Genomic DNA, 23160 nt, shown 5'->3' on the forward strand with positions numbered 1-23160 from the left:
ATGTTAAAAAAAGAAAAACACTTCCCTCCAGACCATACAAAAACACTGGCCTTGGGACAGTACTGTGTAGGTCCTTGGACTAGCTGGTCATTAAGCTTCCTTCCAGACTAAAAATTCTATAAGTCAAATGAAATTTTATCAAAGATAAAATGGTTCTTGAATCAGGCACGGTAGCAATAAAAGAAGTCAGCCAGTCTGAGGGTAATGATGCACTATAATGGAAAGAATTCGACTGGATTTGAATCCTGACTCTACTTCCCTGTGACTATCAAATCTCTGCACCTAGCCCTAGACTCTCATCTGAGCTCTAGTACTGTATTTTCAACTGTCTATCAGATGATTCCAACTAGATGTACTGCAGGCATCTCAACAATGATGTCCAAATCAAAATTCATCTTCTCAAAACCCAATGCTCGTCTGAACTTCCCTATTTTGACCGAGAATACCACATTTCTTCCAATCACCTGAATTTGCAACCTTGGAGTTGCATCCTTGATTTCTGACTCTTATCAGCCCCACATACTCATTCATTTGCCAAGTTTGGTCCATCCTACCTTCACTGCACCTCTTACATCTGTCCTCTTCTCTTTAGTCACACAATTACCATCTTAGCTCAGGCTGTCATCACCTCTTGCCTGGACTATTGCAATAGCTTCCTACTCAAGTGTCTAGCCTATTTAACCCCTTGGGCCTTCACAATAATGCTAAAGTGATTTTCCTAAAGGGCATAGTTGACCATGCTCTACTCAGTAAATTCTAGTGATTCCATATTACCTCCAGGATTAAATATAAACTCTTCCTATTCCATATTTAAGGCCCTTCTTAATCTAGTCCCACTTGTATAGCCAGCCTTTTGCTATTACTCTCTCTCCCACACTCTCTAGTCAAGCCAAGTTGCCTTTTTTCTGCTTCTCACATGACACTCCATCTCTATATTTTTATACTGGCTGTCCCCCAAGCCTCGAATCACTCAAACTTCAATAATAAGTCAGTTATAAACTTTCGGGCTACTATTACAACCATAATTAAAATATAAGTCCCTGTACATGGGAACAATTTAACTTAGCTGACACACCAGAAAACACATTCATTCTCTGATGTACTTCACAAATATCAAAAAATAGCTACTTAAATATGGGTCTTGATATAAACAGTTACATATCTGATATTGTTGTCGTTGTTCAGCCATTCAGTTGTGTCCAATTCATTGTGACCCTATGGACCACACTGTCCATGAGGTTTTCTTGGCAAAGATACTGGAATGGTTTGCCATTCCATTCTCCAGGGAATTAAGGCAAACAAAGGTTAAGTGACTTGCTCAAGGTCACACAGGTAGTAAGTGTCTGAGGTCAAATTTGAACTCAGGTCTTCCTAACTCCAAGTCCAACATTCTATCCACTGAGCCACCTACCTGCCTCCATATCTGATAGTAGCAAGATGTATGTATATATACATCAGAAAACTGATCCCAAATTAAAAATGTCATGATCCAATCAAGTCTAATCTTATAAATACTTCCTAAGTGCCTACTATGTGCAATACCATGTTAGGTGCTAAGGATACAAAGACAAATAAATTTAAAAATTCCTTGACTTACATTCTAGTCTTAGCCATGACAATTTGAGACCTTGAATCTTTTCCTTCTCCCTGTCTGCCTTCAACTTAATCAAACACAATTTTTTCTTTTTCTTTTTAAAATTAGGAACTTGATAGACATAAATGAACATGATCATTTCCATATAAAAAGAAAAAGGATTGCATACAAAACCATGGATAAATTATATACAGCTTGTTTTGATTTAAAATATATAAATTGAACAGTAATTCCCATAATGTCCTCCTCTTTCAGAACTTCCTTGTGCTCTTTTATGTATTTTATAATTGTTTTATATTTTCCTTTTACTCCCATCAAAGAAATACACAAACAAAACAGATACTGTTTCTTCAAACAAAAAAGTATAGTCAGGTAAAACAGATATACAGATAGACCATGTCAGAAAAAGTATGTCTCATTCTACGCTTCTCTGTTAATCTCCTTTCTGTCAAGAAGCTAGAGGTATGATTCATCCTACTAGGGTTTCCAGAATTGAGGCTGTTTATTCAATTGCCAGCTCCTTTCCCATGTAAGAGGGTGTGTGTGTGTGTGTGTGTGTGTGTGTGTGTGTGTGTGTGTGTGTGTGTGTGTGTGTGTGTGTGTATGCTGCTTCTACTTATTTCATTCTGTATCAATTCATACAGCTTCCCCAGCTTTCTCAAGAGTCTATCCTCTTTGTTATTTCTTATAGTACAATGACATTCCATTACACCGATACATGATAATTTGCATAGCTATACCTCATATGATGAGCACACCATATCTCCAGTTTTTTGGAACAACAAAAATTGCCACTATAAGTATTTTTGTATATAAGTCTTTTTCTCTCTCTTTGATCTTTTGGGGTCTGTAAGTTTAGTAATGGGCAGCAAGGTGGCCCAGTAGACAGAGTACCAGGCCTGGAGTCAGGAAAACTCTTCTTCCTGAGTTCAAATTTAGCCTAAGACACTATCTGTGTGACCCTGGGGAATTCACTCATCCCTTATCTGTAAAATGAGCTGGAGAAGGAAATGGCAAGCCATTCCAGTATCTTTGCCAAGAAAACCCCAAATGGGGTCACTAAGAGTCAGACATGGCTGAAAACGACTGAACACAAAACAAACTTAGTAATGGTATAATTGGGTCAAAGAGTAAAAACAGTCTGGCAACATTTTGGACGTAGTTCCATATTGTGTCCAGTGAGCTTGTCTTTCTACAGCCCCGCCAACAATTGTTACTTTCATCTCTGCCAATCTGATGGGCATAAGGTAGAGTTGTTTTAATCTGCATTTCTCTTCTCATTAGTGATTTGGAACACTTTTCACATTTGTTGATAGCTCATATTTCTTCTTTTAAGAATTGCTGCTTGCACGAAGTGATGCTGAGGGAAGTGAGCAGAACCAGGAGAACATCGTACACAGTAACAGCAACATTATGAGACAACCAACTTTGTTAGACTTATCCTTTCTGAGCAATGCAATGATCTGAGTCAATTCCAAAAGACCCATGAAGGAAAATGCTATCCACATCCACAGAAAGAATTATGGAGTCTGAATGTAGATTGAAGCATACCATTTTCACTTTTTTTGGTTTTTTCTTTCTTGTGTTTTTTCCCCTTTTGTTCTGATTCTTCTCTCACAAGATGACTAATGTGAAAATATGCTTAATATGATCATAAATATAATACCCTATATCAGATTGCATGCCATCTTGGGGAAGAGAGGTGTGTGGGGGGGGGGGATTTAGAACTCAAAATCTTATAAATTAATGTTAAAAACTAAAAATAAATAAATTAGTTTGAAAAAGTAAAAATTTTAAAAAAAGAATTGCCCATTCATACCCTTTGACCAGTTATTTATTGGGTAATAGTTCTTATTCATATATATATTTGAACCAATTCCCTATATAGCTTGGCTGTCAGACTTTTATTAGAAGAAATTTACAGCAAAGATTTTTTTTTCCCATTTAAATATTTCACCTCAAATTTTGACCTCATTGATTTTGTGCAAAGACTTTTCAATTATAAGTAAACAAAAGGATCCATTTTATATTCTGTGGCTCTCCCCATCCACTGTTTGCTCAAGAACTCTCCCCCTATTCATGGTGGTAAAAGGCATTTCCTTCCTTACTCCTCTAATTTGTTTATGAAATGACTTTTTATAGCTAGGACCTGTACCATTTTGGAGCTTATTGTGGTATGCAATGTGAAATACTGGCAAAAAATGAATTTCTGCTGCAGTGCTTTCCAGTTTTCCCAGAAGTTTTTCTCAAATAGTAAGTTCTTATCCCAGTAGTTGCAGTCTGAATGTTTATTCTACCATATCCATTTGCTTCTAGATCTTCTGCATTTAACCTGTTGCAACTGATCAACTTTTCTATTTTATTTAACTAGTACCAAATTGTTTTGATGATTACTGCTTTATAGTATAGTTGAAGATCTTGTACTGTTAGGTCCCCTTTCCTATTTTTCACTATTTCTTTTGAGATTATCCTTTTGTTCTTTCAGATGAATTCTGTTAATATTTTTCCCTAGTTCTATAAAGTACTCTTTCAGTAGTTTGATTGGCATAGCAAAGGACAACCAAATTAATTTAAGGAGTATTGTTATTTTATTACATTGGCACAGTCTAGCCATGAACACTTAATATTATTTTTGTAAAGACTGTAAGTATATAATTTCTCTGTGTATGTGTCGGTAGGTGAATTCTCAAATATTTTACACATTCCACAATTATTCTGAATGGAATTCTTCTTTCTATCTCTTCCTGGTGGGTTTGGTATGAAAAAAATTTTTTATAAGTAGATAAATTTTACATTTTGATATTTTACTGATGTTATTGTCTTAGTTAAATTATTTTGTTGAATTTCCAGGGTTTTCCAAGTAAGCCATTTTAATTCCTACAGAAAATATGTAATTTTGTTACTTCTTTGCCTATCCTTTTCCCCTACCTTGATATCATTTTCTTCCGTTATTGCTATGGCTAGCATTTAGAGAACTAACTATAGGAAATAATGGTGGTGGCACTGGACATCTTTGCTTTATGCCTGATCTTACAGAAAAGGACTCTTGGAATTTGTCCACTATAGAAAATATGACCTCTTGGCTTTAGAAGGATATTGTTTGCCATATTGAGGAACTGTCTGTGTACGTCTAGGCTTTAATTTCTTTTTAACATGACGGAATACTGTACTTTATCAAAGGTTATTTTCCCTCTATCTATTGATAAAGACATGTCATTTGCATTCCTTTTTGTTATTAATATGATATACTCAAGAGTTCTCATATTTTAAAAAAGACATAGTATTTGGGAGGCAGTAAAGAATCAGGAACAAAGTAGGGTGTATAATTATTAGGAAATGACTAAACAAATTATAATGCATGAGTGTAGCAGAATAGTTCTGGGCTGTACCAAGCAGCGCACATGGAAAATTCAAATTTCTATGACCTGGAAGATTTCTATGAAGTGATAGGGTGTGAAGTGGAAATATGAGGACAGCTTGATGGCACAGTGGATAGAGTACCAGGCACGGAGTCAGGAAGACGTAAGTTCAAATTCAGCCTCAGACACTTACTGGCTGTGTGATCCTGGGCAAATCCCTTAAACCTGTTTGCCTCAGTTTCTTCATCTGTAAAATGTGCTGGAGAAGGAAATGGCAAACCCCTCCAATATCTTTACCATGAACATCCCAAATGGGGTCACAAAGAGTTGCACACAATGGAAATGACTGAACAACAACAAAATAGGAAGAACAATAAATAAAACTGAATATTGGATAATTAGGATGACTAAGCTTGGTCCAGGAGAAGACTTAAGAAAATGCACCTTCTCCTCTTGCAGAGAATGGGAGGCTACGGGTATGGAATATTTCACATGAATGATGTGTTAGCTGGTGTTTCTTAACTGAATTTTTTATTTTTGTTTTTCACTCTGTTTTAAAAGGGATAGCTCCTTAGGTAGGGGAAGGAATGGGGCATGATCAGAAATTAAAGTCATTTAACAAAAAGAATAATAGAGAAAACTAGTAGAATTAAACTATCAATAAAACGAAACCAAAAAACAAACAAGAAAATCCACATCTTCCTAATTTGACAAATAGGATGTCTCACCTATCTGGATAAAATCAATTTTTAATTGACCTGAAATTGCACTCTAGAAATACAGAAGAAATAATGTTTTATACATCCTAAAATCTGGAAGAAAGCATCAAATCTATATGCTATAAAACAGACTCAATATGATAAGCAAAACTGTCTTTCAGTTTACCAAAAAAAAAAACCCTAGCAAAAATAAATAAATGATTCCTCATAAGCAAAACCTGTTTTGCAGTTTACAAAAAATAAAGAGAGCCTCCCTCCAAAGGATTAAGGTTTAAATGGTGAATAAGGAAAAAATGTCAACTAGCAGTTTTAAAATGTTAATTACACTAATCTCTTTGAAGATTAGTAAAGCTGATAGAATTTCTGGCACTTAGAGATCTTCAAAGTCACAACAAAACCGTATTAAGCTTCTGGTATGAAAAAAATATCCACATAAACCATCTAAGCTCCCCTTTTTAGAAATGCCAGGATTCCCCAAATGTTAATGTTCCCTTCCTCCCCCACTGGAAATTTCCCTTACTGAGATTAGTGAGCATGAAAATTAAAGTTAAAAAGGCATTCAATTGATCCAGCATGAAAACACACCCACTCAATCCTTTTGGGGGGAAATATCTGTTCTCACAAAATGCTAAATGGTCCACCTCATTGGAAATTCTTCTTACTAAATTTAATGGAGGTATCACACACCATGAACCCACTGCAGTGAATAAAGGATCGTCTCTAACCAGGTTTGCAAAATGTGTGTCCAACTACATGCATAAATCTATACAAGTTGTATATACATGGTCGCCATCAGCTATCAGACATGCCAGACACAAAATGAAGGAAATCATAGCATCTTCAGAGATAGAAAGGACTTTAGAGGTCATGTAGTCCTACTTTACCAAAGAGGACATTGAGGTCTGGAAAGGTCAAGTGTCTTGCCCAAGATTACACAGACAGGATTAGAACTCAGGACCTCTGAGCTCCAATCCCACGGTCTTCCTACTAAATCATGCCTGTTGAGGGAAGCAGTAGTGAAGGTTATAAAACCATATTTTAAAAGCTGTTACAAGTTCACTCTCTTATAGTCAAAATAGATAGGAGAAGGCAGAAATTTATGTCATGTTATTTTTCGTTCAGTCATTTTTCAATCATGTCTGACTCTTTGTGACCCCATTTGGGGTTTTCCTGGTAGAGATACTGGAGTGGTTTGCCAGTTCATTTTACAGATGAGAAAACTGAGGCAAACAGGTTAAGTGACTTGCCCCAGATCACACAGCTAATAAGCATCTGAAGGCAGATTTGAACTTAGGTCTTCCTGAATCCAGGCCTGGCACTCCATCCACTGTGCCACATAGCTGCTTTATGCCCTTATTTGAGTGTAGTTCAAAGGTCTCCCTCCCAAATATCTCCCCCACTGGACTGATTCCCATCTCTAAAATTCTGAAGAGAGTTCCTGATTTATGGTAAGATAGTGTCTCTAGCAGATCCCTGTTCAGGTAACAATACGTTCCTTGGTACTATGGACCTGTTAATATATTATCATTAACCTATCTATTTAATGAACCAGTTCTCACCTAGCACTACTGTGACCAACACCAAAATGTTAAAAACAGCTGGCACCAGTAAGAAACAAAAAATGAACCAGCTTCTCTGATTCAGCCAAACACAGGCCAGTGTCCAACCCAACCCAGCAGAGGAAAAAGAACCTGGGGGAACAGGGTGGAGGACAAGTAAGGTTTCATGGGAGAAAGCGAAAAGAAATTGTTTCATGTAGAACACCAGGGTGGAAGACTGGAGGCCATATACATGGAATTGGAGCTTGAGTGAGTGGGGAAGTCCCCAGTTATTAGAGGGAGGGCTGAGAATGGAGGTTAATAGTTTTGCCTAAGGTCACCTCTTCAGATGTCTGCAGTTCATTATGTGAAAGACAGGTTTCTAGGATCAGTTTTGGGGCTCTTAACAGTGTCTTGAACATTGAAGGCATTTTGTAAATGTGTGTTAGGTTGATCACAAAGCCTTAGCATTATCCACCCATCTATTAGTGCTGGCAGCCTGAGACAGCCATCTGGACGAGTTTCTCCAGTTCAGGGATGAATCACAATGAAGGGCAGAAGGCAGCAGATGAGATAGTATAGTGGTAAAATCATGGGCCATACAGAGTCAGAAGGTCTGGGTTCAAATCCCACCTCTGATAATGGCTCCCTAGGCCCCTGGTGATTCACTTTTACCCACCTGGACCTGACTTTCTTCATCTACAAAAGGAGAGGGGAGGTAGAGAGTCTGAAGACTTTCCAAACTCTAGATCTATAAAAATCCTAGTATAGTATAAAGTTTCTGCTACTTCAGCTCCAAGGGCTACCTTGCACTTGGCTTATCTGAATTTATTCTTATGTCATGTGATCCTTCCTATTTAATCACAGAAGTTGCATAAATATAACAGAATGGCTGATAAATTAACCAGGCAAAAGTCAGAAGGAAAAAAACAACCCCAGAATTTCCTGAGAGCCAAGGAGGCTTCCAAACCAGTTTCCAAGTGCATGTTTTAACTAAGCCAATTAATTCTCCAGAGCATTCATTCCATGTCTATTCAACAAGAGTCACGGAAAAAACACCAAGGAAGCCCAGCCATGTTATCACTGCTCCAGACATCTTAAGTTTTTAATTTCCTGATTTTTATTAACTTAAAATTTCTCAATCTTAGTCTTCATAGTATAAACACAAGCTAAGGTTCCATCTTAGTATTTACTGTTATTCTTTTCTCTAAAAAATGGTAAAGAAAAATATACAGAAGGATTACTTGGTAATTCCACAAAGTTGAGAGTGATGATGGCATCATCATTTTAAGAACCTTTATTTTTTGCATGTTCTGATGTTTTCTAGTCAAGATCAAACTTTAAATTGAATTTCTATAGGCTCTTACTTTTTGAATACACATACCCAAAATAAGTCCCATTCTTCTTACTACAATTACTCTAAACATGATACCATATACCCCTGATGCTCTCAAGCTAGTCAATTCATTTTCCAGTCTCTTTCTTAAAGTCTGAATTTGGGGAACACTTTTTATTTAATTAAAAATTAAAATCCAGATGTCCTGGAGTCAAATTCTTAGTGAGTTGCATGCTCCCAGAAAGTGGGCCATGTCTCCCACAACAAAAATAGTAAGCAATGATGAATGACTGTCCTCAGCAACTAAAAATTCCATTTTCACAAAAAAGAAATGGAAAATTTTTATTTTCAGATGTTTCTGTAGGTAAAACAGATTATGCTCTCAGTTTTGCTTTTGCTCCCTGGGGCCTGGCAGTATTGGAGCTGTTAGTCTCAATTGGTGAGTTATACAAGTGGATTAGAGGCTGGTTATGGCAGGGACATGAAAGCAAATGGAAAAAAAACAAAAAAACAACCAAGGTTTTAAAGGTGAACCTACTTAAGCATTCATAGCACCTCTTTTGCAAAAAAACATTCTTTCCTTTGTGATGTTCAGTTCTGAGTCTCATATTTCCCCTCTTATTCTGCCCTAATCCTTTGCAGATTGCTGTGTGGTCTGTTTAGGGACAATTTGTTCCTAGGTCAGGAATGATTTTTTTCATGGCCATTTCTCCAGCATTAATAATTAAAATAGCTGCATCACACCTGCATCTAGGGCAAGAGGGTGCTGTATTCCCAAGAGATTGGGTGGTCCATTCTGGAAGCACAGTGGGCAAGCAGTGAAAAGTACTTTATGAAAAACTAAGATGCCTTCCAAAATAGAAGCAGAGTTATTTCATTAAAATTTTTTACTTAAAATTTCCTTAAGCCCATTGCCTGATTTCACTTAGGCCTTCTTGACGGCTGCCAATTGGCCTGACTATATTAACACTATAAAAATTTTTTTAAAGTATTTTGCATTCTCATTGATCAAAATCAGAGTTTTTGTTCTTCAGTCAGTACCAGGGAGAGTGACTTTAGTATATACTTTATATGCGGTCTCTCTCACCACAAAAGACAATCAGAGATACCCTAGATTCTTTCAGGGATCTTCTCCAAAGTATAAGGATTATTAATTACCAGGTGATGGGTCACAATAACTTCTAAACAATAAAAATTTTAAAATGAGTATCTAAATTTATCTTTAGTTAGGAAAGGCATGGTTTCCACAACAACAAAAAGATATATTATTATTTATTTTTAACATTATCTTTTTTTTTTAATTTTGAGTTCCAAATTCTCAAGTTCCTTAACTTCAGCCCCTCCTCTACCCACAGAGAAGGCAAATAATATGACATAAAGTATACATGTGAAATCATGTGAAACATATTTCCATTTTAGCCATGTTGCAAAAGAAAAAAAAAGCAAGAAAAATAAAGTGAAAAAAATTATACTTCAATTAGTTCATCAGTTCTCTCTTTGGAGGGCAATAACAATTTTTATCATAAGTCCTTTGGACTCATCATATTGATCATAGTAGCTAAATCTTTCACAGTTGATCATCATTACAATATTGTTGTTACTGTGTACTATGTTCTCTTGGTTCTGCTCATTTCACTCTGCATCAGTCATATAAGTGTTCCAAGGTTTTTCTGAAACCATCCCCCTCATCATTCCTTATCATCACAATCATTTCTACAGTCTGTTCAGCCATTCTCTAGCTGATGAGCATCGCCTCAGTTTCCAATTCTTTGCCACCAGAAAAAAGAGTGCTGTACATATTTCTGTACATATAAGTACTTTTTCCCTTTTCTTTGATTTCTTTTAAGTACAGACCTATTACCAGTATCGCTGGGTCAAAGGACATGGACAGTTTGATAGCCCTTTAGGCGTAGTTCCAAAATTTTTCTCTAGAAAGGTTGGACCTGTTTACAACTCTACCAACAGTACATTAGTGTACTTATTTTCCCACATCCCCCTCCAGCACTTGTCATTTTCCTTTTCTATCACGTTGGCCAATCTGATAGATGTGTTTTAATTTGCAGAAAATTCAGTTTTCTGAGATGAAAGGTAAATTTAGTATAGAAGAAGGTTCTTCAAGTTAGGAAAATCCTACCCACACTCCTCACCATGTTCCTTTGATGAACTTCCATTTTTCAAATTCCTTAATCTGGAAGCCTATTCATAAAATCAAGGCCAATGTTAGCTCTTCCCAAGCTCAATGTGATCAATGGGGAAGTATGAAAGCAGGGATCAAATGCCCTTCATTGCTTATGTAGCTAGTAGAATGAGAATGGATAGCATATAGGGGATTTTTCTTCTTTAAGTCTAGACCTGTAGTTTCATTCACATATAGAGCTCCAATGTGGCAACTTCCTTCAGCATCCAGACTGGAAGCTGTTCTAGAACTAACAGTAGAAGAAAGTTGCCTGAGAAGCCCCAAGACTGACCCATGGCACCACAGTTGATATGGGTCAGACGCAAGACTTGAGCTCAAGTCTTCTTGTCTCCAAGACCGGCCCTCCCTCTACTTCCTAACGTCTTTAAAAACTGAGTACCAGGTGTCACCAAGTGATGTGAACAGCTGTCTCAGCTCTTTTATACACGAACTTCAATCTGCAGCGAATCTGCAACGATCTGCCACAAAACATCATTCTCATCTCACTCATTAGCCATTCAAGACCATCAATGACTCCCCAACACTTGCAGGATGACAACCAAACTTAGTTTGGCATTCAAGCCTCTCCATAAGTTGTCCCCAACCTATCTTTCTGATTACATCTGCCACTCTTCTTTGACGTACTCTTGAGTCCACATCTATTCCTTGTTTTACACCCCCGCTTCCCTGCTTGTCTTGCTTATTTCCTCCTCTATATTTTTGTTTATGCTATTCCTAACCCCATAATACTCTCAACTTCACCTTCTGTAACTGAACCTCTTCCCTTTCAGAGGCAATTGGATGACTCAGTGGATAGTGTTAGGCGTGGAGTCAAGAAGACCTGAGTTGAAATGCAGCCTCAGACACTTACTAGCTGTGTGACCTTGGGCAAGTCATTTAACCTGTTTGCCTTAATCCAATAGAAAAGGAAATGGCAAACCACTCCAGCAGCATTTTCCACAGGGTCAGGAAGAGCCAGATGTGACTAAACAAGTAAACAACTTCCCTTTAACAGTTTTTCTGATCACAGCATTCTTCCCCTCTTTCTTTTACTTTCTATAGCACTTTATTCCCTGCACCATTCCTTTGACACCTCATGTACTCTAATATGATGCATGTCACCCATGTGCTCACTCCTTCACTGACACAGATGGCAGACAATCTCTCCACGCCCTTTTATCCTGTGATGTCCTTACTTATGTCTGTCCATGGATGACTTGTTCAATATGCAGGAGGTCTTTCTCTGCTTCTTTTAATATCTTGGGGGGGGGGAAACCAATGTGGTCACCTAGGCTTTCCATCTGTTGTCTTGGAAAAGGTCACATTAAGAGTCTAAGTGTAGATAACTCAAACCTGCACCTTCTAATAACCTGCCTTCATCATCGGACCTTACTGTTACTTGGCCTGGACTCATTCCATGATAGTCAGCATACTCACACTCCCTCTTACTTTCCTTATCCCTGTGATACTGACCCAGAGGATGACAAAAAAAACCCAACCCAAAACCTCCCCTCCCCAATTCCAGGTGCCCACTCCCTCATTCCCATCCAAGTCAGTGATACTCCCCCCCAAAAAAAACCCACTCCAGATGTGCCCACCCCTTTCACTGTGCCCTCTGTAACATCTCATCCATCATTAGCAAACCCTTGTGCTCTTTCTATCATCCGGCACTCACTGAGACCTGACTCCTTCTATACCACCTTACATCCCTGGCCATCCTTTTCAGCACTGGATGCCCCTGAACTCATACTCTCTGACTCACTGGTCACATAGGTAGCAGAGATAGGAATATTCCTTACTCCTTATTACCACTTCTACAATCTCCCTCCACCGTAATCACTCTGACATATCTCCTCTGCTGAGGTTCTCACAATCCAAATTTATCGCCCAATCCAGAGCCTAGTAGTTGCCATCTAACTGATTACTAGGACATTCTTCCTCCTTTCTCAACAAGCTCAGTGCCTGGCTTACTGTCTTCCTCTCTATCTTAACTCCTACCCTTATTCTGAGGGATTTAAAATATCCTAATTTTCCTGTTCCTCAATCTACTCCATTCCTATAACCTACATTTCCATTCTTCCTTAGCTACATATGGAGATGGTCATACCCTTGATCTTGCTATCATCTACAAGTTAGAACACTTCCTTATTCAAGAACTCTGGATTTCTTTTATCTGATCATAAGATTTTCTCTTTCTGTCTCTCCCTATGTCTTCTACCAGGGTGTAGAGTGTGATTAGCACCTCTGGTATGAGGGCTGCCAAGCCCTTTTCAGGGCTACCGTCCACCTCTGATGTCCACCTCTTCTACCTCTCACCTGTGGCTCCAAGAAGCTGAAGCATGCCCAGCAGCCACATCCTAGTAAGCTGTTTTGGCAGACAGGCTAAACCAGGTCGAGGGTAACCAAAGGGTCTAAAACCTGTCGATGAGTTAGTAGGTGTCTACCCCAAGAATGTGAAGACTTCCCCTGGTGGAATGGGCAGACGAGAACAATTTGTTCCAATGGCCACGAAGGCAGTTGAAGCAGGTGCTGTGGAGTGCTTAGAGCTTGGTTAGATATCAAAGATGCCAAGGTCATCCACTGCACCCCAGGCCACCACCAATCATCTTGACTCTGTTCTGCCATTGGACTGTGATGATTCTGGAAGAGACACTGAGCCCAATGACTTCATGCAATTCTACCTCACTTAAATCCAATTTACGCATGAATCAAAAGACATCACCCATACCATTTAACTATTTTTACCTATTTCTAAGTCCTGTGGCAACAGGCAACTGACGAGGCAGCAGGTGCAGATACACTGGGAGCTATGGTAACAACCAGCACACAGGTGACCCAGGCCATAGGGTCTCCTTACTGGAAACAGCAGCGATATTTGGTAGCCCCCTGCGTGTCTGAGCAGCCTTTTAAGGATCACACTACTCACCTCCTGGTACAAGGTGTGAGGAAGGGGCTAGAAAAGATGCCCTAAAAATCGTCTGCTTTCCCAACCTGGCCTGATTACCTCGGCAGATGGGGATTCTATCCTGCAGTTGAAACACAAAAAAATGTACAAAAATTTCTGCAAAAATGATTCCACTCATCATCAGTACACGGAAAGTGTGCACGCTTAAAGACAACCTAAAATCCAGCAGACATGAAAGACAAACGGCTCTTGTTGAGAAAGAACTCAGCAGGTATGGTGGTTCAAAGAAGCAATACAAGGACACTCTCAAGGACACTCTTTCTTAAGAACTTTGGAATTGATTGTGTGACTTCAGGGACACTGGCAAAGGATTATCCATCATGGCATGCCCTCATCAGAGAAGGTGCTGAGCTCTATTAGCAAAGCAGAATTGAAGTTGCTCAGAAGAAACATGAGGGGCAGCTACATGGCAAAGTGGATAGAGCACCAGCCCTGGAGTCAGGAAGACCTCAGTTCAAATCTGGCCTCAGACAGTTGACACTTACTAGCTATGTGACCCTGGGCAAGTCACTTAACCCCACTGCCTAGCAAAAAACAAAAACAAAAAAAAAAGAAAAGAAAGAAAGAAAGAAAAGAAAAGAAATGTGAAATGTACAAATTCAGAGATTCCACCCCAAATGCTCATGTGGACTATCTGTGCCTGACCTGTGGTAGAGCACTCCAAGCTCATAATGGTCTGATCAGCCCCAGTCGGACACACTGTCACTCGACTCTAACACAGTGATGTCACTTTGGTCCTCTTCAAGAACAAAGGCCAGCAACCAACCAACCATGTCTTCTACCTCCTAAATCTTCTTTTTGTCCTCCCCATGGCCACCAACCTCGCCATTCCTTAGTGCTATCTCAGGTCATCACCCCTGTATTCTGGCTATGTTCTCTTCCCTTTCCAATCTCATCCTCTATTGTTTTTAAAAATAAAATTTATTTTTCTCAGTTATGAAGCATTTTTTTTCTCCCTTCCCCCTACCCTTACCTTGAAAAAGAAAAAAAGAAAAAAAACCTCTTGTAAATAAACAAGCAGTCAGGCAAAACAACTCTCTACTACTCTACCCTGTGTCTCCTTGCTCTACTAATGGTCAGTGATCACACCCTGCAAAACCAGAAAAAATTGAGACCATTTGCCGAGAGCTCCCTCTTCTTCTCTTCTCTACATTTGATACATCCCTCTGAAATGGAACCCCACTGTGTTCTACAAGGCTGTTGACACCAACCCTTTCTATCTCCCCAAGTAGATTATTCCTACTATCGTCTCTTCTCTCCTCTAATCTCCAGTCTCACCCTAGTTACCGGTTCCCTTTTGCCCATGAACACCCTCATCTCCCCAGTCCTTAAAAAACTCTCCCTGGATCCTTCCATGCTATATAGAATGGTGCTATTTTTATTGCATCAAGCTAATTGGCTTAATTTGAATTCTACAGAGGAAAGGTTTCCTATCCCTATAGGAAAGATCGTCTGAGTTTCTTTTCTTTTACATATTCAATTCTTGACTCCTATGGCCTATGGACTTCTTAAGACATGTGTTTAATAACTGCATAAGCAAACAATGACTTACCTTGCAAGTAACTGGGATATTGACTAGAAGCCCACTGGGATAGGGTCTGTAACTTCTTTGTATATGTATAGACACCTGGGATGCCTGATACCGTGGCCTTTTACACATAACAAATGTTGACCTGCTTTATCTACTTATGCATTTCTTTTCAAAGTTTAATTTGTTTTTAAACTTTCTTTTAATTTCCAAGCACACCCGAATACCAAAACGCATTTCCCTTGAACATGTCTTTTATTCCATTGTCTGGGCATTCTCACCCATCGTGAAAAAGTAATAACTTTTTTGTTTGCTATTCTCTACATCTCCTCACTATGAATACCTGGCTATCTGAACTGTAAGAAAGAACTGAGCAAACATTAAGTTGTAGTCAAATAGGACCAAATGTGGTGAGGGTGGGGGAGGAAAGGAAGAGGGGGAAAAGCTTCTTGAAGGAATAATAAATTGTTCATTAGACTTTTGCTCAATTTTTAATATGTTGGTGGCATCAAAAGACACTTATAACAAATACCTCAAACTAGAAAGAATCACACATGAATTGTTGACTTTGAACATTATAAATGACTAGCCCATAAATAAAAGTTATTAGATTAACGACTTAATATATTAAAACGAGTATCACATTCATTCTGTCAAATGGAAAATTTTGTTTTCAATAATATCAACAATGGGCTGCAAAAATTCAGTGCCCAAGCTTTCCGCATCTAAAATCAACTAGATTCCAGGACCTTTCCTTTTTGTGGGAAGAAAAGGGTGGATCAACTGCTGAATTACCATTTGAATGACAACAAATGAGGAACCTAAGGAAGGCTTCACTTAGAATGAGGCCTTTCTAGCCTCCAACTTCCCTACCCCTCACAACTGCCTCCATTGTGTGCTTCCTACCATCCTCAACCAAGGCAAATGTCTGGGAAAATGACCAGCTGAGAATTCTCCTCTGCTCTAAAGGGTCAGAGGTGTGTAGAATGGAGACAAAGCTATGGTCATACTATCTTTCTCAAATATGACTTCTAACTATAGACTCTGGGTTCACTGGCTTTCTCCCATGCCTGGGGGTCTCCCTCTTCATCTCCACCTCTCAGCTTTCCTGGCTTCCTTCAAGTCTCAGCTAAAGTCCTACTATCTGAAGCTTTTCCCAATTCTCTTTAATCTCAGCACCTTCCCTCTGAGGCTACTCCCATTTATCTGACACAAATATGTGTGTGTATATTGAATGTACATAGTTGTGATGTTGTCTCCCCTGTTAGACTGTGAGCTCCTTGGAGGAAGGAACCGTCTTTTGCCTCTTTTTGTATCCCCAGAGCTCAGCATAGTGCCAGACACATAGAAGGCGCTTAATAAATGCTAGCTCACTGACTGATTTTCTCCTTTAACATTTGTATATTAGGGTTTGGTTAACAGCATCAGTTATTGGAGAAAAGAAATTTTTCTCTCCTATTTGGTCAACAAAACCCATCGGGTCTCCTTGAATACAGCACATTTAACAAAACACTAGAATAATATTATATGAGCTCTATGAAAGGCATAATTTTAATTAAAACCGATTGTTCTAGACTTTTTTCCATAAAAGACCATATTTCCAAAAGTTATGCTTCAAGAAGGCTTTGATGCTTTCTAAGTTTTTCTTCTGGTGCTGATAACTCAATCAACTTTAATGGGTTGGAGAACTCTCATTATCAGGTTGATTTAACCACTTAAATTTCTTGCCTTGAACATTAATCTGGGAAAAAGAGATTGGATGTGTCCCAGTGAAAACACACATAACAGGTAGTGGGAAACAATGACGGAAAGGCAGACTGGTGACAGAACACGGAAGGGCTTAAATGACAAGCTAGGGAAATTGAGTTTCATTTTGCAGGTAATTAGGAGTAACAAATATTTTTGATCAGTGAAGTGACATTCAGTGCTGTGTTTAAGAAGATTAGTCTAGAGCAGTTATGTAATGGTTGGATTAGAAGCAGCAGATGATGGAGGAAGAGAAACAGGCCAAATGCCAGAAGGGAGTCCAGTTGGGACACCATGGCAGTAATCTAGGCAAGAGTTGATATAAGACAGGAATCCATTTTGTATTTTACTATTTTACAGAAGCTTTTTGGTGTAGTAGATAGACAGCATTGGAGCCACTGAATTCAAGTCCCATTGCTGACACATATTAGCTGTGAGACCTCTGGACCAAGTTATTTATCTTTTCAGTTAACCTGCAAAGAAAGCACTAACCTGTATTTCCTTGCTAGGAAATTCCCTATACCAGTGAAATCACAGGTTCATTTCCTACCCCTATGACTTTTAGCCACTTTAATTTATCTCTTTGGCTTTTCAAAATATCATATCTCAATTTCTCCTTTGATTTCTCTTAAATGAGTATTCCTAAGGTATTTGGATTGATTTTCCTTGTAATGTTTAAGTTTTATCTTGGCTGCGTGCAATACTTCTTGTTTGACATTGAAGTTCTAAAGTTTGACCATAACATTTTTGGTGAGCTAAACAGGCCCTCTTTTTGTAGAGTTTTATGGATTCTATCTACCTGTATTTTGCCATCTGGTCCCAATACTTGCGGGCTTCCTCTAACATTTTCAGAACTATGGCAATCGAGTTTCCTTATAGTATGTTTTCCTGAAAGATTTATAATTCTTAGATTTTTTCTTTGCATCCTATCTCCATGTTCATATACTTGGTTTATAGCGTTCCCTTGTTCTTCCACTCCTATCTTTTGATTTTATTCAACAAATTTTCCTTCTGCCTCTCCAGTTTTATCTTTTAATTCTGTTGTTCTTTTTTCTCCCAGAGAATCTATTGTTTTGGGGAGTGTCTCTGTTTTTTGTTCTAAATTTTCTCAGTACTTTAAAAATTTTTTCCTTAACAGTCCTATTTTTTTTCCCCTTGACTTCTCCTATTTCTTCAACCTCTTTAAATTTATTTTCTTAAGTTCTACTTTCGAACCATTCTGGAGGTCCTAGGATCTACTTCATTGACAATGGAGGGGGCAGAGGAGGGAGCACAGAATTTTTCACCCTCCTTTGAGGTTTCTGTCTCTATTTCCTTCACTGAAAAGTACGTGTTAACTATGTTGGCCTGCTTTCTAGATTTGTTTGTTGTTATTGTTGTTTTTTGCTCATCTTTCTTCCTCCTTCAATTTTCAGTTGCTTTTCTAAAGCATGTTTCCTGTAATCAGGCTTCTTACTGGAATTCCTTTTCCTGTTGTACTAGACAGCATTGAAATGAGCCTAGTACCACTGTGCCCTCTCTCCTATCTACTGATGTCTGGTCTCTGTTATCTCGAAAGAACCAGGTATGTGACTATTAAGTGGTGAGGGTGACCACATGACTCAAACAGGCAGCTAGTTGGTGCAGTGGATACAGCACCAGGTCTGGAGTCAGGAAGATTCATCTTTCTGTATTCAAATCTGGCTTCAGACACTTACTAGCTAGGCAAGTCCTACCTACCTACCCTAGGCAAGTGACTTAACCCTGTTTACTTCAGCTTCCTCATCTGTAAAATGAGATGGAGAAGGAAATGGCAAACCAGTAAAAACCCCAAGTCGGGTTATGAAGAGTCAGACACAACTGAAAAACGACTGAAAGATACATATGACTCAAGGCCACAGCGGATTCTAAGAGGCCCACTGTAGCTGGGCCTATTTTCCACCTTTCAGGAGTCCCATACATCTGCGTTCTGCCATAGTTCAAGTGGTCTCAGTTTCATGACCTCCTTTTCAATGATTCCTCTTGCCAATACTGCTGAGGCATTATCTGCTTTCTAATCTTCTCTTTTGCCTTGCCCAGTGTTACCTGTGACTCTCAGTCCTGGACTGCTTCATCTTGTTTCTGATTCCCTGCTCTATCTTGACAGCTGGCATCTGGCCTGCTCTCTAGTTCTTTTCCCAATCTGTACTCCCGGTCTTAGATTCTTTTCTATCTTCATAATTAAATGGTATTCATAGTCTGTGGGTACCACCTACCTAGAGCCTGGCAGAAGATGTGGCCATTGTGGGCTCTGCCATAAGCTTGGTCTCTAAGAAATGCTCTGTTACCAACTTAAGGTTCACAAGAATTGCTAAAAGAATCATCAACTAGTGGCCAAACTCCTGGTGATGAGGCTTTTTGTACTTACTTTGTGCAGCTTTCTCTCTGATTGTGTTTTTTTAAAGCAAAGAGATTTTTAGGTTATTTCTCTAAAAAACAAATGCAAAAACTATCCCCAGAACCTAAATCTTTTCTAGCTTGGTTGAAACTACTACAGTCTGTATAATTCTGGCATTGCCTTTGAGACCCTCCATACTTGGTGTCCTTAACTTTTTTGTGTGCCATTTTAACATTTTTTGTACAACTTTTTTGTGTGCCATTTTAACATTTTTTGTGCCATCCCTTTGGCAGTCTGATGAAGCTGATGGACTTCTTCTCAGAATAACGTTTTTAAATGCCTAAACTAAAATACATAGGATTACAATGGAAACTGTTTATAATGAACTACAACTATCAAAATAGAGGGTGTCCCAAAAGTCTTAGGCAGTTTTAAGCTTTAACAGCTATTAAACTTAGTGCAGTTTAATAGCCTTCATTGAAGCTATTAATAGCCTTAATTATTAGCCTTTATAGCTATTAAAGCTTAAAACTACCTAAGACTTTTGGGACATCCTATTCTTTTAATTAAAGGTCAGAGATCCAAGGTTAAAAATCTCTGCTCTATGGCATGATGAGGTATCACAAGAATAGAACTTTAGTAGAGATATGACATGGTAATGGATATATGTGATCAAAAAGAAAGGAGAGAAGTGAGAAGAAAAGAGGTAAGGTATATTTTGGAAATGGACATATTATACATAAATATGTACAAGCTGATATGTGTGTATATATATATGTACATGTGTATAAATATATGTATGAGCATAAGTATATGTATGCGTGTGCGTATCTATTATTTTTTTTTAAGGTGCCTAAGAGACACCAAAATGTGGAAAAAGAAGAGGGATCAGAAAGAATCTTTCCTCATAATTGCTGGCAAACCTTTTATTCAATGCAAAAGACTTCTTTTGAATTCAAATATGATTCCTTCCTCCTGAGCAATAAGTAACCTAGTAATATAAATCCCCAACATGAAGAGTTTTGGCAATAAAAACAAACTGCTAATCTACTTAAAAGGCATCATAACCTTGCCAGTGTTGTCATAAAATGAGGTAATGTCCATGGCACTTAATAAGCCTTTCTCTAAAATTGTACATTATTTACCACCAGCTCACATGAATTTGCTGCATAATCTCACCTTTTCTAAAGTGTGTTGCTTCAATTTCAATGGTGCAATTATGAAACTTTTTTTAATGTTTAAAAAAATCCCACATGTTCTTATTTTTTTGCATGTCCTACAATTTGAGTCTGTTTTCTACATTCCCAGAAAATTAAGAGATAAGCACATTTCTTGTTTTTAAGGTATACTACTTTAGAAGTACTCTAGAGTTTGATTTATTTGTGTAAACATTTTTCATGGAAGTCAGAATGTGTAACTCAAGAAAATGTTCTGTTAAAGAATTTGTTATTCTGGTTAGAAAAGGATTGCCTGCTTCTTAAAAACTAACAGTTTTCTATTTACATAGCCGGCTATGAATATCCCTCCTGGTGAGATTCTTGTTCTTTTCCACATTGAACTCAGCCTTGGCAGGTGTGGAGACCTAACTTCAAAGGTAACTTTGTATGGGAAAGGAATATACTGCTGTCTTCCCCATCCGTGCATTAGCAGGGGCTGCTCCCTACTCCTAGATGGACTCTCCTAGCATCTTGGCCATGTAAATCCTTTTCTTCCTTCAAGTCTGACGTCAGCTGTTACCTTCTTCACTAGGTCTCTTCCAATCTTCCTCTCCCCTCAGCAGATAACATCCTCTCCCTTCTCAAATTTTTTCTGGAGTACTTAAGACTGTATTTCTCATTTGTCCCTATTGAATTCGACCTTAAACAGAACCTATACAAAAAACTCCTCTATCAGAGAATCAAGTTCCTCACCTCCCGCTCCAACTTTAAAATCCTCTCCCCTTAGATTTACCCCACAAAAAACAACAATAGGACAAAAAAAAAAGATCACATGTCTTGTGACATCTGAATGCGCACACACCACAGTATTTTCCATTTGTCTATGATTTTATTTTATTTTTCCAGTTGGGGCCAACTACTCCTGATAATGACAGTACTAACTATGATAACTGTGTCACCATTGTATCCTGCCTTTGTCAGACCTCATCTCAAGTATTAGGTTCAGCTCTGGGTGCCATGGTTTTAAAATAACATTGGAGACTATTCTGAGGAGAGTAATCAAGATAGTAAAGTACCATGGATAGAGCATTGGCCCTGGAGTCAGGAGGACCTGAGTTCAAATCTGGTCTCAGACCAGACACTTGACACTTTTACTAGCTGTGTAACCCTGGGCAAGTCACTTAACCCCACTGCCTAGCCAAAAAAAAAAAAAAGGACAGTAAAGTACCTTGGATCTATGCTAAATGAGGATGCAAGAACTAAGGATGTTTAGCCTGGAGAAGAGCTGAAGTGGGAGGAACACGATCCTGTGATATTTTATAATTTGTGATCATGAAATATCACTATGGGAATATTGCGGTTAAAAGATGGACTCCTATCTCAAGATGAAACACTGCACAATTTTCCAAAGGTGATCTGGCTTCTTCTCTTACTCTTGAATTCTGAGGCCAGATCATTTGCAATCCACACTCACTGTATGACCAACATATACATATACATATACATATACATATACATATACATATACATATACATACACACACACATATACAACACACATATATTCACACATATATGTGTGTGTATATATGTGTATGTATATATGTGTGTGTGTGTGTATGTATGTATGTATGTACATATATATGTATCGACCGGCCAGCTGCATATCATAGTCTGGAAAATAGGCATTTATGGAATCACAGAATTTTGGAGTTGGAAGGGACTTCAGTAGTAATTTAGTCCAAATCATATACAACAGGAATATCCATTATTATATATATGACAGGTGTATATTGAACTTCTGTTTGAAAACTTACAACCAGGGTGAATTCACTACCTCTCAAATTAATTCCATTTTTAAACACTGGACATCATATACTTCTGAGTTTTCTCTTTTCCAGGTGAACTTTGTCAAGTTCTTCATCTGTTCCTCATGACATGGACTCAAGGCTCTTCACCATCAAGATTTCCTTACCTCCTCCCAATCCTCTCTAGTATATTAATGCCCTTAAACTGAACAAAAAACTGTAATTTCCAAGCTTTTCTAGCGTGAAAGAGTCTGCCAGAGCTTATGCGCTTCTGGCATAGCCCTTTAAGAACCCAAGGTCACCTTCATGCCATGATGATGCACTAGAGTAGTATTTATAGAAATAAAAATAATATGATAGAAATAATTACCTCATATGTATTCAGTTATTTTTAACTTTTCAATGTGTTTTTACATTTGTATTTCCCATTTATCAAATCATGGGGATTCATTCATGTATAACACAGAGACAGATTTATAAGCTATGACGCCTCACTGCTGTTGACCATTTCCAAAATGTTGGCAGAATTCTGAATAACAGGTGCCCATGATTCCTGCTGGGTAACTAGGCAGAGAGACACCTTCATTCAACAGATTAAATACTTAAAGAGTTGGCCCCTATTTCCTGTAAGTACAGCAGACTTTTAGTCCTCCTCCACCTTCCAAGCCCATAGCTAATACAGGGTGTATGTATGTATATGTATGCATGTACATAAATACATATCACAGCTCAGCAGAGTAGGTCCTCATCCAGGATGCCCTCATCTTCTCTAGGATCTGTGCCATCATTCCATTCCCATCACATGACCTATATTTTATAGTTTCAAAGTCCTCTCTGTAATCAGCACTAACGAGAATTCCTTTTCTCCCTAAAAGGCA

General features: G+C 38.4%; 1 protein-coding gene across 6 annotated transcripts in view; it reads right to left on the reverse strand.

Annotated features, from left to right (window-relative positions):
- THADA (THADA armadillo repeat containing) overlaps positions 1-23160 on the reverse strand; it is a 443253-nt gene that overhangs the window by 171754 nt on the left and 248339 nt on the right. The gene's annotated exons all lie outside the window — the stretch shown is intronic.

The sequence above is a fragment of the Phascolarctos cinereus genome, unplaced genomic scaffold (genome assembly GCF_003287225.1).
Source record: "Phascolarctos cinereus isolate Bilbo 61053 unplaced genomic scaffold, phaCin_HiC Scaffold_2;HRSCAF=192, whole genome shotgun sequence".
In the NCBI taxonomy this organism is placed as follows: domain Eukaryota; kingdom Metazoa; phylum Chordata; class Mammalia; order Diprotodontia; family Phascolarctidae; genus Phascolarctos; species Phascolarctos cinereus.